Raw genomic sequence first — 20,056 nt, 5'->3', positions numbered from 1 at the left:
GATCGCGTTCGGGATCAAATGTTGTTTAGTGATACCGGGAGATATTGGGGATAATTCAACTTGGCGGGAAGTTCTAGCGGGATAATTGGAATTTTACAAATTGGTCAAATTTGGTGTCAAAATATACATTTTCGTACACATTTTCTCATTGTGGTGATAAATGGGCTCACCTGAGTAAATATCGGATGAAATTAAATTAAAGATTGGGGAATAAGGATACTCCTGCCTCGGACCTAATACGATGGCATTCATAAAGTATCAACTAAATTTCATTTTGACTTGGAGGTTGGCTGGCCGGATGGTTAGCGCGTTCGCATTGTATCATAAGGTGACAAGAAGAAGGGTCGCCTGTCCAACCTCTGAATACTCATGTTTCCTCATACTGCTAAAGACCCCTCCGCGCAAGCCAACTATTGATATTTTAATTGAACCATATGTTAGTCCCGAAATGACTCTTAACACCTTTAAGATATCATGTTTATTTCACAATTCCCGAACTTATAGCTATGTTATCTACAGACAGGTGATCAGTGGCGTCCAATCAGAAGTTGTGACATCGTGACCTCCACGGAAACCTTGACACTGAATGAACCTTGAACTTTTGCAACTCGATTATCACAGGGAGACATTTTAGCTTGAAAGCGCCAGACTGGGTATTCACGACGATCGAGGAATTTGATAGGCTCACAAGCTGGGCTTTTACCCAATCGAAATTAGTGCCGAAATATGCAGGGTATTACGTGAAGACCTTGATAAGATGTACGGTGTTATAGCGAGATCAAGCCTTCTATTGAAGATGTATTATTCCACAGTTTCATTGCATGACTAAAATTCGGAATTTGTTCGTTAAAGCATTAAATAACAAATCCCATTGTTTACATATTCCCATAGCTAAGGCATATTTTGCTTTCAGTTTGTTCACGGACCGATTCTTGTATAGAAGATGAAATGGATGGAAGGTGTTTTTGTCTGAAGAAAGAAAGACAATTAGTGAAAAACGCTAAAACTTACTGCGAATCACTGGGCGGTACTCTAGCCATATTAAACACCACCAATTCATTTGAACGTGTTGAAAGCCTATGTTGAAAGTCTATATATTCATATAATCTATTTGTGAACTTTTATAGCAAGAACGAACAGCTATTTGTCTAAATCTTACATAATGCATCTTTATGCATATTCCAATACAATATTGTTTAAATTATTAAAAGCAATTCAACAATTAGCTTTGTTTCTTATTAAAAAAAAAACGCAGTCAGATATTCTAATCTTAAAAACACATCAACGGCATCGTCTGATTAAAATACAATTCTAATGGCACGGTAATGTTTTATGATTCAGATTTGCTTGGTAGATCAGGCTAATTGCATACCTTATAAAACACTTGTTATTTGTAGTTACTTTATGTAATGAGAGCCATTGTGGCTCAGTGGAAACAGGTGCTGTCTCGCTAACAGGGCGATATATGTATTGGCCGAGAAAGTTCCTCGGGATATACCCGCGTGGTGCAGGACGGGGGCGTGTCCAGTCGCTCGGATGTGACGAAAAACAGCGGTCTATGAGTAGACCCTAGTGCTGCTGTCCGGGTAAAATGTCACTCATAGCACACTGTATGGCGTATGCCCGTCTTCATTAGCCCAGTCGGTGCAGAACAGGTACGACGTTAAACCACATTTCATTTAACTTTGCATAATCATGATATTATAGATGATACCTTAAAATTAACATTTATACCAATCTGAATAAAACACAGATCTCATTTCGTTTTACTTGTCTTCAACTACACTAGGATCTGGAAGAGTTGTTACTATTGACGCGTTTTGAATGGCTTGAGGAATTAGCCAATGAAACGATCTGTTACGGCGAGCTTTCGGTGTGGTCTGCACGGGACTGTTGGTAATCCACTAGTAACATCAACGTTGATTGGTTAAACACATGCCTGACTTCATAGAGTCAAAGGCCGCTTGGTGATGCAGGACGGAGGGGCTGACAAGGAAAGCTGTCTAGTCGTTCGGATGGGACGAAAAACCGAGGTCCCGTGTACACATTGGCGTGCACGTAAAAGATCCCTTGGCAGTTGGAATTCGATATAAGAGTAGGCCGTAGTGCCGCTGTCCGGGCAAAATTTCCCTCATAGCACACTGTATGGCGTATGCCCGTCTTCATTAGCCCAGGTTAGGAGCAGAACAGTAGGACGTTAAACTCCATTTCATTTCATTTCATTTCATTTCGTATGACCTCTGACGCGACCTATCGCTATAACCGGTCAGATCTTCATGTAGTGTAGGCCATCGAAAGCATAAAAAAATGAAACGAAATATAGATCTATATTTTAATCTGATTGCATTTATGAAACTGCATAACTTTGGTCGTTTAATATTGTTCCGTTGAACAAATCCAAATACTCATTACCCCAAATTTAAATACTGTAGTAGCATTGGGAGAAGTCGACAGTATTTGAAAATTTTAAGTATTCGACCCCGGCTCCCAAGCAACATGCTAACACATTTGGTTTGAAACCAATCAAAAAAGATGTTAATTAATTCCATTGAACGTTAAGTTTATTGACTGACTATTTGGAATTCATGTCGTACTGGGCTGTGGGAAAGATGGTGAAGTTGTGAGAGAACAATTGACACTAAAATGTAAAACTGGTTTAAATCATTAATTTAAACATACATTATGCAAGAGCTAAATCTGCCTATTGCAGGTCTTTCTTTCGGCCTGAAATATTTTCTTAATTATTAATTAGACATTAATTAACTGACCCAGGCCATAATCAACCCTCGATGGCATCAGTTTTCTCCGATATTAAATAGATTAGGACGATTCATCCATATTTTAATTTAAGTTAAAAATGGAGGAGCGAGAGTTAGCTTCGAACAACCAGTACAGTCGTTAAAATTATTGCACACATCTTGTCAAACCTTCAAAGGCTAATATCTTCGCTCGCAGTAAAGTAATTTGAATGAAAGGCCCGGTGCCTAAAGGGTGGGGGGAGGTTATATGCGATCTGTTGGTCAGCGACCAAGAAGATATTATGAACTTTTATTTGAATCTTCTGATGAAGACTAAGAATAAACTAATATCTAAACATGTCTCTGATTTACTGTGTTTTTTTATGTACATCTCCAGATCTCTTGAAAAGTACCATTATAATTTAATATATTAAATGACGAAATAGGTACTGAACGAAAAAGCTAACGTGAAACAATTGTTAAAGTCAATTTTGAAACAAATGATTTCTGTTCACAAAAATACATGTTGCCCCCACGGCTTGGTTAAGAAATCATGTAGCTAAGTGATAGAGAAATTATATTTAACTTATATAACTTATATGTCATAGCTGTGTGTGTAGTTTCCTCCTGTATACAACCTTTGTATTATGGATGTTTTAAAGATATATAAACATAGTTATAAAAACACAAGTTTCCAGAGTTAATTTGTCTATTTATAAAAGTACACAAGGTATGAAATCCTGACTGGTTACTTTGGCACACAATTACTATGGGGAATTTTAGTGTACAAAGTAGAAAAGTCAAACGTTTGAATAGATGAGACTGAAGCAAGGGATCTAGATTGCAAACCATCAAGTAATTCTTTGGAATTTTTCAATATCCACATTTGATTTATACCACTACGAGAATATATTTTGTCACAGTATTTTTGAATACCCTCTTTAACAGCCGTTAGTATAGATGTCAATACTTTTGAAAGTGGTTTTGTGGAACAACGGGATGAACCTGCTATAAAACGTTGCTTGTAGGGATTTTTATGTAGTTTAGGTACCCAATATAACAAGGGCAAATCTGTATAGGTATCTCCACACGGAGTACCAAATGAAGTGAGTACAGATTTGTGATTGGATATAATTTCATCCTTACTAAGAGTTGATCGTTTATATGTAGCACTGTCGATTGGTTTCTCGAAATTAAGTTCTTTGAACAGACAGTCAAAATAATATCCTTTACATATAAACACTATGTTATTGGACGCCTTGTCAGCCGGAACAATGACATACTTGTCATGCAAGGCATTGAGATTTTCAATAATGTTAACATCATTGAAAATAGACTTAGGCCTAGTGTCAACTGACAAACGTTGCATGTATATTCTTCGTTTAAGTAAACGACTGATAGACTTAGTCCAATCAGAGAGAGTATCCGAGATAACATCTTCCCTCTTGGCCCATGATCTAGCGTAGTCCTCTACGGCATCCATAATAAGTTTGAAATTTTGATCCCATGAAAATGGTTGCGGTTCCCGGTATTTGGGTCCTTTGGACAAAATTTCACGTAGCTTATTATTCTGGACTATGTCCAGCTGGTGGGTAAAGGAAGGACGACGTAGAGCAAGAACAGGGTAGAGGGTCATCATATAATTCTTTTGCATTGATGTTAGATAATGCATTTCTGTAATTAAATATTTTGGATGCAATGGGTTTAGTATAAGTATAAGAAATCCTAGGAACAGTAACAGTTTTGAAGTAAGGAAGGATGTGTGCTGTGACTTGCTTATGGTGTAATATTTGGATTAACCCGATAACATCAATGCCTTTATTAGCAAATTTCAGTTTTAGAAATGAACTGTTGGTGGTGTGTGACGCATCAGGCTCAGTCGTAATGTCCAAACGACGGTGGGCAATGTCAAGAACAATGGATACAACCCTGTATTCAGTGGATGCAGGATCAGTACAATTTGAATCCAAACATGAGAGTGTCCATATTAGAGAAAATTTACCACCATACTAACAGCCCTACTTTGAGTACTCCCAGAGACCGAGAGGAATATTGGATACGAACATTAGGTACTGCCACCCCTTATGGATGCAATGACAATGTAGCTAGTATTGGGAATTTATCAAGCCCTGCGTGTAGCGATGTTAATGTCATGACGTTATTCCCAAAATTTCGTCGTCGAAAACGCAGTCATGGACATCGTCGCTACATACCACCTAAGCTCAGCACTATATCACTGGACGCCCTTTTGGAAATTATTCAAGAACCATTAGGGCCACACCATATTCGTACTAAATTATATTCTATTCCACTTACTATTTTGAAATTACTTAAATCTGAATATAGAGTGGTCCGGTTGGTTAAAATGTCTATAGAGAATCTGGTTACTACCCTTATTAATGTTGTGACGATGACCATTAATGCGCAAGTGTAAAGGTCCTTTAGTTTCGCCAACATAAATCAGTCCGCAGAGTGTACATTTTATACCGTAGATAATATTGGAGGTTTTACAGTTTAGTTTCTCAAACCCACGTGTTAAATATGTTTTCTTAGTTAATGAACTTGTTAAAAAAATTATTACTATTCAAAATAGGACAGGTTTAACAATTATTAGACATACATTTAGAAATATAACAGTGAGATTGATGTGGTGAAAAATGCAAAATATCAGATAGTTTGACAGAACACTGTTGGGTTGAGATTAATGAAGCATCCGAGGACTTTACAACATTACAGGCACCTGAACGAAAAATATCTCCCATACCATTACTAGTATCTTGGGATATATCACCGATATTCCCCGTGCCCTTGGGGGTATCGTGGCAGTTTTTTACCCTGAAACTGCCTCCCAGCCGTATATTTTGGTTATTTGTACTTAACATGGAACTATAAAGCTACTGGGTTTCAGGTTACCTCGGGGACATAAAATATCCACCGGCAGAGCAACCCACCCAGTGGTAGAAATAAAATAAAACCAAGTACGAACAATCCAAACCTGGACTGTATGTCGTGGATGTGACACTACGGATGTGACTACCCCTCGTCTCGGTAGAACTTTCAAGCTGCAAAAACAAAACCTTCAAGGATCAATTTCTCTGGAACACTTAGTTGGTTTAACTATGTTTTTATATCTTTATAACATCCATAATACAGGAAACTACACACACTGCATGTTATCTCTATTTCTTCTAAAAAAAAACCGCATGACGTCGATATCCCGGCCTCTAAGCCGAGGAGGCTGTTGGCTGTCCTTCTCGGAATACTAAATAATATCTCTCTACGAACTCCAAATGATGTCTAAAGAAACTTAAACCACGCACGTTCTTATAATGAGGCTACGTGCATGAATCATGGACAGACCCTCGAGAATTTGGCTAGGAAAGTCCATTATCTGATTGGTCAGTTGTTCAGAAGCTACCCCGGATTTAAATATAATGTACTAATATGGGCACCAAGAAGGACGGGTGTTCAAGTTTCTAATACATGGGATTACCATATATGGATTACCAGACTATGATGTCATTGCCCGATCTTACATGTAAGGTATATCTCAGTAGCTCGGTTCTTGTTGTGACGTGTACTATAGATAACTACTTTAAAACATTAAGCAGCGCACCTTGCATAGATCTGAAATAACCCCTATAATATTACATATAAACATCTTTAATTAGCAAAGTCCAAGCAGAACAGTGTGGCCTTAAATCCCATTTCATACGGTCACGGTGGCTAAGTGGGTAGGACGCTGGCTCGCTAGCCTAGCGGTCTGATGTTCAATCCCTGCATTGGCCGAGAAAGTTCACCTAGATTTTCCGGCGTAGCTCCCTCTTGTCATTGATGCAGGACGGAGGATCTGACAAGGACAGCTGTCTAGTCATTCGGATGAGACGAAAAACCGAGGTCCCGTGTACACATTGGCGTGGACATAAAAGATCCCTTAACAGTTGAAATTAGATATAAGAGTAGGCCGTAGTGCCGCTGTCCGGGCAAAATTTCCGTCATAGCACACTGTATGGCGTATGCCCGTCTTTATTAGCCCAGTTCGGAGCAGAACAGTAGGACGTTAAACCCCATGTCATTTCATGCCGTTAAAACAACTGCCATTTATAAGAAAGTGTCATGGTCTGTGGCATAAACGTATAATTTATTTACTACGACATGAAAGGAAAATATTAAATCAAAGTAAGATATATTAAAAACAAAAATCAGTGGATGATGTTTTGTTACGATTGAAACCGTATGAACAATGTGTACATTAATATTATATATTCCGAGATTTTCACGCATCAATAACGACTTTGATTGTCATTGACGAAAGAAATAATTATTAATATAGAGCAGGAGGTAACGGGTTTATTGTCAAACATAACAATAACTAAAAATCGTCAAGTAATAATTTATTTAGAGAGAAGTAAAAGAAAAATATTATAGCAAAGTGAAATCTTGTAGTGATTTTCATGCTGTACTCCCCTGTTTATTATTTGTTCTAAAAGCACCTGTTAATGTAATATGAATGTATGCAAGGTGATTTATTTTCACTTTTTTAAAGAACTATTCTAATTTCTGTAAAGTATGTTTTGTGAAATACGTGAACAGTTCAAATTAAGAGGTTTATTATAAAGTGATATTGGAAATGTTACAGATTAACACTAGTTAGTAACTTCATGTATCAAGTCAGCGGTATCATGGTCTATTGGCGTTGGCTACAACATGTGACACGAGTTAAAACAAACATAATGGAAACAGGCTCTGTTTCTTACGCTTTCTACATTATAGTCACGCATTTCCCAATTAACCCTGCCCATAAATGGCAAGTGACCTTTGGGTTTTATGATATTTGTCCGTAATGAGGTAATCGATATGATAACATTCTATAAACGTTTTGCGTGCTCAATTTCCTACCGTAGATATTCTGGACATGAAATATTTTGAACCAACGAATCATCCGTCCGAACAATATAAGAAACACAACTCAATTATAGTCGACTATAAGCGACTGGTTGTTTCTATTTCCGAATTGAACATTTTCACCAAAGTCCATTAGAGCCCAGCGCAGTATTAATATACCATTGTGATCACATCTACAAGTCTGAATTAACATTGTGATCACATCTAATAGTCTGAATATAATATAATATACCATTGTGATCACATCTAATAGTCTGAATATAATATAATATAACACTGTGATCACATCTAATAGTCTGAATATAATATACCATTGTGATCACATCTATAGTCTGAATATAATATAATATAATATAACACTGTGATCAAACAAAAACCCAATTAATATTCTGGATAATATAGAATTATAGCAATAGAGGAACTACAACTTATGGACAATGTTGGACCTGGTAAAATCGTCACGAATTACGTAAGTATCGTGTAGTATTGGTCTATTGTATATTATTTGATCCTTCATCTGCTCGCTGATAACGAAGTGGTCCAATTTTAACATATGCCATTTCATCATTAAGACCATTATTATAAGACCCTACAATATAATAACATTAATAATTACACATGGTAGAGTGGCCAACAGCCTCAATTATTTGTACTATATAAAATGACCTGTTTTAACAGCATGTTGTCACGCGGACCAAAACAGCGTTTATGAGAAAAGTATCGAAGCCTAAAACTACCATTCATAATTTCTACTTTTCGCCTCTTCAGAACGCGAAAGTCGAAAAGTAGAAGTTACGACAAAATGTGGGGCGACAACATGCTATACAAGCCAAAATCAACTCGAAAATAGGAAATTCAGAAATAACACACAGCGATAATAGCGCCCCTCGTTTTTTCCTAATTTCTTATTTTCGACTTGCATTTTGGCTTGTATGCCGTCTTGTCGACTTTCGACTTAGTCATATTTTTTGTATTTATTGATGTCAGTAAGAAGGCGCCAACACGCCATACAAGCCAAAATCAACTCGAAAATAAGAAATTAAGAAATAACTCACCGCGATAATAGCGCCCCTCGTTTTTTCCTAATTTCTACTTTTCGACTTGCATTTTGGCTTGTATACCGTCTTGTCGACTTTCGACTTAGTCATACTTTTGTATTTATTGATGTCAGTAAGAAGGCGCCAACACGCATACCAAACCAAAATGCAACTCGAACATAGGAAATTAGGAAATTAACACACTGCGCTATTAGCGACCTATGATCTGTCCTACTGTCGACTTTTCGACTTTCGCCTCGAAAGTTGTTGTAGTCTCAATTTTCCAGGTCGCATTTGAATACGTGCAATCAGGGCCCGATTCCTAGAAAACTTTTAAGCGCGTTCTTGTGCTTAGATTTTAAGTAGACTTGCATTTAAGTAAACTTAGCTAATTTTGTGTTCCCAGAAAATTCTTAAGAACGTTCTTGTGCTTAGATTTTAAGTAGACTTCATTGTAAGCACAAGAACGTTATTATGCGTTCCAAGAAAAAACTTAAGCAAAACTTCGTTCTTAAACATAGTCAATCAAAGCACAAGTTCCAGGCAAGGTATACGGCTTGCTTGCCAGCCTTAAGTCTGTTTCTGCTTGAAAAAGATGGCTAACCGTAGAATTATTCGACGGCATTTCCGACACCTTTTGATACCAAAGAGGCAATTAAGAATGCTAGGGGGCCTATAGAAAATTTCGCTTCTACCCTGAAACCATTTTATGTATTTGCTAATTAGTAAACAATAGACTACAAACACACAGGCTACTTTAAGATCAGGCGCTCTCATAATTATTCAGGTAGCTTGTATGAGTATGAGTCTGCGTTTTTTTTTTATCTTGTGGCACATTTTATATGTGTATAGGGGATATGTCAAATGCATCTAAATCAGCCATATATATAAATGACGTCAATGGAGCACACGACAAATTTATGACGTAATTCGCATACCAAAGTTGTCTTTATGACGTTAAAGAACATCGCATCGTAATTCGCATACCAAAGTTGTCTTTATGACGTTAAAGAACATCGTAGTCTCAGTTTATGGTAAACTTTACCAGTCACAATGTGCTTAGACTTATACTTGACTTGTGCTTGCGTAAGAATGGTCTTGAGAATTTTCTAGAGACGGCATTTTTATAAGTTTCTTGCGTAAGAAAAAGTGAAGCATGACTTATTGCTTACTTTAAGAATTTCTAGGAACCGGGCCCTGGGCTCACACTGTATTTCATTCTTTTCTGTCAAAATGGATATTAATTTTTATATAAAAAAAATGTTCATATTTTTGTCCGCCAACTGTGATATTTTATCTGCCAAAAATGTCTGATAAAAAAAACAATTTAGGCTACAACAATTTAATTTATTATATAGGCGTATTATAAAACAAATTTCCCGTACCGATATATACAATATACAACAACATACATGGGGATTGGGTGATCTAGTGGTTTAACACGTGCGCGTGAAATAACAAAGTCTGACATTGATTCAAGCGGCGTGGTTTCGATTCCCCACTTAAACATGACAAGTGAGTAAGGTCGCTTGTCCAACCTCGTGGGTTTTCTCCGGATACCCCAGTTTCTATCCACTGCTAAAGACCCCTACGTGCAAACGAATTATTGAATTATTGAAATGATTTAGTTTGCAACGAGTGGATGTTAAGCCAGTCTGGAGGTCGGGTGTTCGTTCCCTGCATTGGTCGAGAAATTTCATCCAGATTTTCCGGGGGGTTCCCCCTTGTCAGTGATGCAGGACGGGGGGGGGGGTTGTGACAAGGACCAAAAACCGATGTCTCGTGTACAAATTTCCCTTATAGCACACTGTGTGGCGTATGCCCGTCTATATTTGCCCAGTTCGGAGCAGAACAGTAAGACGTAAAAGCCCAATTTCATTTAATTTCTCTTTCTCTCTCTCTCATCGCCAATTTTTAAAATAGAATTACACCATATAAGTCATTTAATGAATCTTAGTTTGTGTCGAGTTGACGTTACCCCCCCCCCCCCTCTCTCTCTCTCTCTCTCTCTCTCTCTCTAACTAATACATTAGCGCAGTTTTGAGGTGATCTACTAAGATCAGAATATATTTTTGTTGTCTTTAGTTATTTCAACATCTACTGAACAATATATATTCAGCCTCTACACGCCAGTCTCACCCAAGGATTTCCACTTTTAACGTTTTGCATGTACAATAGGCCTATTCTTAATTGCAGGTACCGTAATGATCCAGAATCTGAATCCTCATAGACATTTCAATTTTATTTGTAAGACATGCGTACAATCAGTAGAGAGTTTCGGCGGCGGTACTGAAACGTCACTATTCGACTCGTTTTTACATTTCTTACCCATGGCGATAATATAATTTGAAATAAAATAATAATATACAATCGGGAAAACCTGTATATTTTATATGCGGTATGAAACCACAGTAGGCCTAAATGAAATTCAATTATCGCTAAGATCACCTTCAATACTAGACTTTATCATACAGACCATTTTGTTAACGCAAATTGCATGTATTTAAATGCGACCTGGAAAATTGAGAATAAAACAACTTCCGAGGCGAAAGTCAAATAATGTCGACAGTACGACAGATCATAGGTCGCTAATAGCGCAGTGTGTTAATTTCCTAATTTCCTATTTTCGAGTTGCATTTTGGCTTGGTATGCGTGTTGGCACCTTCTTACTGATATCAATAAATACAAAAATATGACTATGCCGAAAGTCGACAAGACGGTATACAAGCCAAAATGCAAGTCGAAAATACGAAATTAGGAAAAAACGAGGCGCGCTATTATCGCGGTGTGTTATTTCTTGATTTCCTATTTTCGAGTTGAATGGTAGTTATAGGCTTCGATAGAAAAGTGCTCTCGCAGGCTCGCTCGTGCACTGCAGGCAGCAAACAGTCGCTCAAAATAGACGTTCACATGACAATATTCATTCACTTATTTATCAATGAAGCCATGTAAATAATTGTTCTTTACTCGTTGGACTTTTAAAAATAAGTAGTTACGAACTAGATTAAAATTTTGGCTAAAACTGAATCTCTAAGTTAGTTGATTGTAACCAATGACATATATATTCATGACAGTTAAGATTTATGTAGTTTCGCCCCTTTTCTATCTTTTAAATCCACTCTATCGGCAACATACCGACACTGCAAGACTGTGAAAGTTACTTTTATTTAACCGTAAAACTCTGTTGTTAGTTGTCGCGTTAGTTAGTTTAGAAGTTACATTGTTGCTAGCAGTGGCGGCGCCAAGAGGGGGAGGGGGCATTTGCCCCCTCATTAATATTGTCTGCCCTCTGTTTGCCCCCCCCCCTCAATCAATACCTTGTACGGCGATTAAATCCCACATCCCCACTCAGTCATAGACTTGCATGTTATAGCGTGATTTCTTACCAAGCCCATCTTGCTGAATCAAAGTTTTTGGGTATAGGTTCAACACAACGAAAATATGTATTCACCTGATACACTCACTCCGTTCGTTTGACACAACCCTCTTTTCGGTTAAGCTGTTGGTTTGGCGACGAACAATATCTGGTCATCTCTATTGATCTCGACGACCAGTGTCTGAAATTCTGCCAGGCTGAATTTACGGCAGTCTATTTCACAAAATATCGTGGCGACAATATTCATTCACTTTGAGTCACTCAACCCGTTAGGTCCGCTACATATCCTAGTTCTACTTAATAACCTACACCAAACCACGTGTTAATGTCTCCTCCCAGGTCCACTACAGTCATCTACCCTAGTTAATAACCTACATCAAGTCAGGTGTTACTATCTTCTTCCAGGTCCACTACAGTTACCTGCTCTTATTACGAATCTATACCAACGCACCTGTTTCTAGCCTAGGTAATAACCCACACCAAATCACGTGTTACTGTCTACTCCCAGGTCCGCTATAGTCACCTACCTTAGTTAATAACCCACAGCAAACCACGTGTCACTGTCTCCTCCCAGGTCCGCTACAGTCACCTACCCTAGTTAATAACCTACACCAAACCACGTGTTAATGTTACCTACCCTAGTTAATGAGTAGAATATATAATATGATATATATATTCTAGATAGAGTGTAATTACTACTAACCTGTATCACCGGCTTCAAAGGCAATTATTGGTAAATCAGTGATGTTTGTAATGAAACCAGAATCTACTCTCCAAACCAAGTCGTTTACATTACAATTACATTTCTTGTTTACTCCATTACACGAATCTTCAATACCACAAGCGCATGTGTTTGGTCGGTACCGTTTCCAGCAAAATAGTAAGCTCTTTGGTGCCGTATAGTTGTCCACGCTGCAAAACTGAGCCTCGAACCAAAACATTTGTACTGAAGAAATTGTTCACAGCTGTCTGAATTTTCTTTGATGACTTTAATGTGGTCAAATGAGATAGTATACTGTAGATGAAGTTTAAAAGAATATCTTAGTTCGAAACCATCTATAAACATTCTATTGGTAGCATTGTGATCTGAAATTGTAAATTGAATAATACATCAAAACATTTTAACCAACAACCTTTAACGATGCATTACGTAATAAGTGTTAAATAGAAGGCTTGACAGTTGATAATTAAAAACATATTAATAACTGAAAACGTATTAATATCTATAAACTTATTAAGAACTGTAAACTTATTAAGAACTGTAAACTTATTAATATCTGCGAACTTATTAATAACTTACCAATTACTGTTAATATGCTTATAAATGTAAACTTAAGAATTACTGTAAAATTACATAATTTGTCTTTAATGGGGTACACGTTTCTCATTTAAGTAAAAAAAAAAATATCTTTGAACCTACTAATTACTGTAAACGTATCAATTACTGTAAACATATCAATAACTGTAAATTTACTAATTACTGTAAACCTACTAATTACTGTAAGCTTACTAATAGACGTAAGCTCACTAATTTCTGTAAACTTACTAATAATTGTAAATTTACTAATGACTATAAACTCGCCGATTTCTGTAAGCCTAATAATTACTGTAAACTTACTAATGCACATGAAATGTCTAATTACTACAAATTTACGAATGGATGATAAGTTACTAATTACTACAAACTAACTAATAATCGTAAACTTACTTAATCTGCACAGTTACTAGTAACCACACTATTACTAATATTATTAATAACGATAAACTTACTAATAACTGAAATGAATAATTACTACTAATCCAGCTGCAAGGCCAGTCATCAAGCACGATGAACTGTCCCTGTCCATTTTGACTGAATGGGTCACACAGTCTTGTTCTGAGAGCTTGCGAAGAAAAGAATACATTATGTGGTATGTTACTATTAAGTAAAGTGTATTTTACAACTCCAACTCTACGTTAAATACACTGTTGTGTATATATTGATATCAAATTGATGATCGAAGGCAGCTATAATGTCAGAATAACAAGGCCAGCTTTAATGCCAGAATTTTCTATATTTACTACTAATTTTGCAGGATAGATTGATTTCATTTTGTATAATGTGTTGAAGTATTATGAACTGGTCCATGTCTCCCTGGGGTGAATGTCTTCGTGGGTGACATACAAGCAAGATTCATCAAGTACCCTGGAATAAAATTTGGAGTTCTGAATGATTTGCCACTGTGAGGATAGTCTAGTTCTCAGGAAAACTTCATTCGAAGTGAGTGAACACTCCTTTTCGATCAGTCAGAGACCAACCAATAACTTTCCAATTTGGACTATAAGTTTGATTGGACACGGACTTGTCTGTGTAACAATCACATCTGCTTTTCAACTGAACTTGAACTTACCGCTAACACAGATACATAGGGTGACCACCCGTCCTGCATTTCGCGGGACAGTCCCGCAAAATGTTTCCAGGTCCCTCTTCTAGAAAACCATCCAAAATGTCCCGCAATTGCTCACATGGAAGATTTCTATAAAGTAATATGCGTGAATCTAGTCTTGCTATAGTCTATTTGGGTATTAGTCTATTAAAAATACCGAAAGACCAACCACAAATTCCTTTAGAAGGTCTTTTGGTACCAACATGTAGATGACCTTTCCCTGTACATCATTCTGAAAATTCACCGAAATCCACCGGCGTGCCCCCCCCCCCCCCCTTGTCACTGGTGCAGTACAGAGGGCCTTGGTTAAAGTATACTCATTCGGATGAAACGTAAAAGAATCCTTGGCAGTTAGAACTCGATATAGGCTAAGAGTAGGCAGTAGTACCGGTCCCAGACACAATTTCCCTCATAGGACACTGTATGGCGTATGCCCGTCTTCATTAGCCCAGTCGGACGTTAAACCCCCATTTCTTTTACGTTTAACTCAAAGAAATATATATTTTAATTTAATAAACATCAGAAATGGAAAATATTGACAAAAATCAACGAATATAATTTATATAACATTGACACCCCATACTACAACTACAACCACTATCTGCAGCGCAACCGATAACACCACGACTGTCACCATACTCAAAGAAAATAAAATTAAATTAAGTGAATATAATTAATTCACATATTATATTTTAAAAAATATTGTAAAGACCTGCACTAACAGTAGAAATCTCAGTTCTCAGACAGTACATCTTCTAAAATCTCCAAATATTAACTTACAACTTGGAAAACGTGCTTTGTCCTATGTCAGACCTTTTCTATGGAATAAACTACCAAAGTCAATTATTGTCAAAACAGTCGAGGGAGAGAGAGAAGAGAGAGAAAAAGATAAATGGGATTTTACGCCCACTCGAAACAAACTATAATTTGCTTGCACATAAGGTCTTTACCGTTGGGAGGAAACCAGAGGACGAAGTTAGATGGCGACCCCATTCCTTGTCACGTACAAGCGGGGAATCGAAACAAAGCAAATTGACTTAATGACAGATCTTATGATACAGCTCATACGTGCTAACCATTCGGCCATCCAACCCCCAGCATCTTTAACCCTTTACACACAGTTATTTTAAAATCTCAATCAGTTTTAAAAACATTTAGCATGATAAAATCTCAAAAAGTTTCACTACCTTCCGCATGATTTAATTTTAGCGATAAACGATCAATGTACATGGATGATAAAAATTTCATTCAATTTCATGATATATATTTACACGTACCCTTTCAAACGGTTCTGTCGCACAAATTAATAATTTATATATTTTGTTTGAAATGAAAGACTTGAATTTATATTGTTGTTATGTATTATTATCCTGAAAGATTCGTGATAAATATCATAATATGACACATGAATACAGACAAGGCTTGTGTGAATATTCTATAGTTTGATTTTCTATTGTTGCTATGACGAAAAGTGAAGTTACTATATCTATATCAACAGGCATACTGCCTCGGGGACTTAAAACTTAAAATGCACGTAGGGAAAGAATTGACTGTCAGTGGTCAGAAATAGTCACCAAAAAAGATAAACCGGTCTCAATTCATTTCAACCAACCAAATCATGACATTTCTTATCTCATTGTGACGCCAATAGAAAAGACCAAGGGCGACTTTGAAACTACAGAAGAAATTAAAACATTTAGACTAACAAGAGAAAGATTCGGGATTGACAAATTGAAAACAACATCCCCGCTAGGTTTGAATATGCATACGGCTAGCGCAATAGCCCCTTTTGTAGGTCCATTCAGCGCAACAGCGGCAAGTGCATCCACAATTACCAGACAACACCATACTGATGTCCAAGAAAATCACTCGAAAATCTTCAAACAAAAACGTATAATTGCATATTCTAAAAATAAAAATCTGAACGACATCCTAGTGCACAGTAAATTAGAATAAATAACACTAGCCCCCACCCTAACCCAAAGCAAAGAATATACTAAACCCAACCCTTAGTAAATAAAATAAACTAGTTACACGAATCCGTAGTTATAACCCAGTGATAGTGGAAAAAACTCAATTTTAGAAAATCCAATCCTTAGTAGGGAACACACATTATTGTGGCTCTCATCCGAGAGCCTCAAATATGTTCTTTTTTTCTTCAGAAATACCACAAGCGACACCAAAGGAAGACCAACAGGGCCATCAACACCAACCAGCGGCTTCCAGGCAGGATATGCCAACATTTTCGAGAGATGGATACAGAACAAGCTAAAAAGAAAGTGATTTTTCCTACAATCAAGGGCCATCATTCAGGAAATTACAATTCGATATGCGCAAATATCGAAAGGAAACAAGATCTGTGTGTTATAAACTTACATTTCAAGTTTCAACAAAATCGGATAAAAATTGTGACCTCTATAGGATCCACAACCTTGATATACCATATTTTTACTCTATTTGAGAACGAGCGGCGGCCATTTTGTCTGTCAATTTTGGCCGATTTTCACGAAATTCGAACTCAGAGTCCACAAGCTAAAAACGTGATTTTTCGTACAAACAGGGGCCATAATCCATGAATTTTCTATCCGATGCATGCCAATATCGAAAGCAACCGAGATCGTTTGGAGATAAACCTATATTTCAAGTTTCGTCAAAATCGGATAAGATTTGTGACTTGTAGAGTGTCAACAAACAAATTGTGGACGGACAGGGGCGACAACAATATACGTCCACATGAAAATGTGGGCGTATAAAAACAGTGAAATCAACTATGTATATTAATCTAATGTATTTACGTGTATTTTTAATAAAACTAAGAAATATCACGAACAAATTTTCATCACCCTAGGTCAGTGATTTTGTGGAGACTTAATCTCTCCCCCAAATTCCTAAACGTAACCCTTCATATATGTGACAAAAGTATAAATATACGAAACAAAAGTATAAATATATAACCATAAACTGCACGTTCAGGTTTATCATTTGGTAGAACCAATAAAGACAAGCTGTGTCAATTTATCGCAGTATGAATTACTTCCAAACATATTTACAAGAATGTAAGACTGGACAAGTTCACAAAGATATTTAGAAGCGGTGAAAACAGAGACCATTAAAATCAAGCTGTTTCAATTTAACGCAATATAAATCATTCCAAAAATATTTACAAGAATATGTTGATTTAAATCTTCATCGCTCGATGCTGCTCGCTACAGAACTCATATCCATATTTTCATTTCGATTGAATCCAAGCCGGGAGGTTATGAAAATGTTTCCTTAATTGTAAACATTAAAGAACCAGACCGGGTAAATATTATAGCTTTGATTAAGCCAAATGACATAAAATATATTTACTTTAACGTGTGTACATTGTTGTATCTAATTAAATCATGTTGTATATATGTATCGATCTACATGACAATATAAATAATATATTTAATACGATGGTGTTTATTGTGTTATCACTCATCTCATCTTCGACAACGAAGTGGTCCAATTGTAACAAATGCCTTTTCAGTATGATGACCTACAATATAGAAATATCAAGTGTTACTTATATCACAATACACGTACTTTCATTTATATTTTAAAATGTGATCAACATTTAAAACTAAAAATGCCAAAAACGAAGATATCTACTGTTATATCCGTGTTGTTTATTCAGGTAGTCGCGCCAAATATACACACCCTTGTTAATAATCCAGACCAACGCACCTGCCACCTCCCTCAGGTTCGCTAGAGTTATCTACCCTACCCTAGTTAAACAGACATTATGCAAGAGCTAAATCTGCCTATTGCAGGTCTTTCGTTAGGCCTTAAATGTTATATAAATTATTAATTACACATTAATCAACTCTCGATCCCATCGGATGGCTCCGATATTAATTAGATTTAAGTACGTTTTGCCGCTGATGAAATAACCGTAAAAATGGATAATCTAGACTTTGTTTATTATCGCAAATAGCAATCACACCCGCGACTACGGTGTTATTGTATTGCCGAGTGAAGTAATTTGAAACTGTCAACATACCCCCTTTTCATTACCTATTTTTAAACTATTTAAGTAACTTTCAATATACTATACCAACGCCTCTATCAATGTCTTCTAATCGGTTCACAACAGTTACCTAGTTAATAACCTGTTATTGTCTCCTCCCAGGTCCGCTACAGTTACCCACCCTAGTTAATAACCTAAATCAAATCACGTGTTACTGTCTCCTCCCAGGTCCACTACAGTTACCTACCCTAGAAAATAACCTACACCAAATCTATACCAACGCACCTGTTTCTACCCTAGTTAATAACCTACACCAAATCATGTGTTACTGTCTCCTCCCAGGTCCACAACAGTTACCTACCCATGTTAATGAGTAGAATATATAAATAGACTTTAATTACTACTAACCAGTATCACCGGCTTCAAAGGCAATTATTGGTAAAGCAGCGATGTTTGTAATGAAACCAGAATCTGTCCTCCATACTCCGTCGTTTACATTACAATTACATTTCCGGTTTACTCCATTACACGAATCTTCAATACCACAAGCGCATGTTGTTTGGTCAGTGCCGTTTCCAGCAAAATAGTATGATCTTTGTTGATCTATAGTTGTCCACGCTGCATCCTTGAGTGTCGAACCAAAACATTCGTACTGAAGAAACTGTTCACAGTTGTCTGAATTTTCTTTGATGACTTTAATATGGTCCAATGAGATACTATACTGTAGCTGAAGTTTAAAAGAATATCGCGGCTCGAAACCATCTATAAACGTTCTATTGGTAGCATTGTGATCTGAAATTGTAAATTGTAGAACACAACAAAAACATTTTAACCAACAACCCTTAAATATTCATTACGTAATAAGATTTAAATAGAAGGGTTGACAGTTCTCGCCATAATGAAAAAAAAGAAATATTGAAAATTTCAGTTAAATTAACTTTTTTCTACCGAACAAAGTTATCAATGTTTCAAGTTTTGATAAGAATAGCCTAGTTTTGATTTGCATTGCTGCGATAATTCATTTTAAAATTAAATTATTATTCAGCGTCCTATTTCAATCCAAGTGTCTCAATTAACTTCTTTGATTGGTATTTAGTAATTGAGCATATTAACACGGTAAAATTTTATGGATACACAATTACTGAGTTCATCATAAAATTGTACCATGTGTTGTCTGATTTAAAGGGCCAATCCCGATAATATTTTGGGGAATAAAACTGCTTAATTTTGTGTTAAAATCCCTTAAAATCCTCTACCTAAGAGCCGAGCAACATATATCTCAATATTTGTCATACGTTTTCAAACAACTTAAAGGACAATATTGGTGCCAGTCATTATCATATATGTGATAGAACTAGTTAAACACATTCCAAATATTATTTTATCACAGAGATCATTGCTACGATAGCTGTGGAATCAATGTTTGCACAATCGGAAGTGACGAACGCAAAAGGAAAACACGAGTTATTCCTCTATATAACTGACTGAAGTGACGAGTGATAACAGATACATGGGCGAATTTCTGCTCACTAATAATTCCTTCAAAGACCAAAACACACCTACGCGCAAGCGAATTATTG

The sequence above is a fragment of the Patella vulgata genome, chromosome 2 (assembly GCF_932274485.2).
Source record: "Patella vulgata chromosome 2, xgPatVulg1.2, whole genome shotgun sequence".
In the NCBI taxonomy this organism is placed as follows: domain Eukaryota; kingdom Metazoa; phylum Mollusca; class Gastropoda; family Patellidae; genus Patella; species Patella vulgata.
This window is presented reverse-complemented; position numbering follows the sequence as displayed.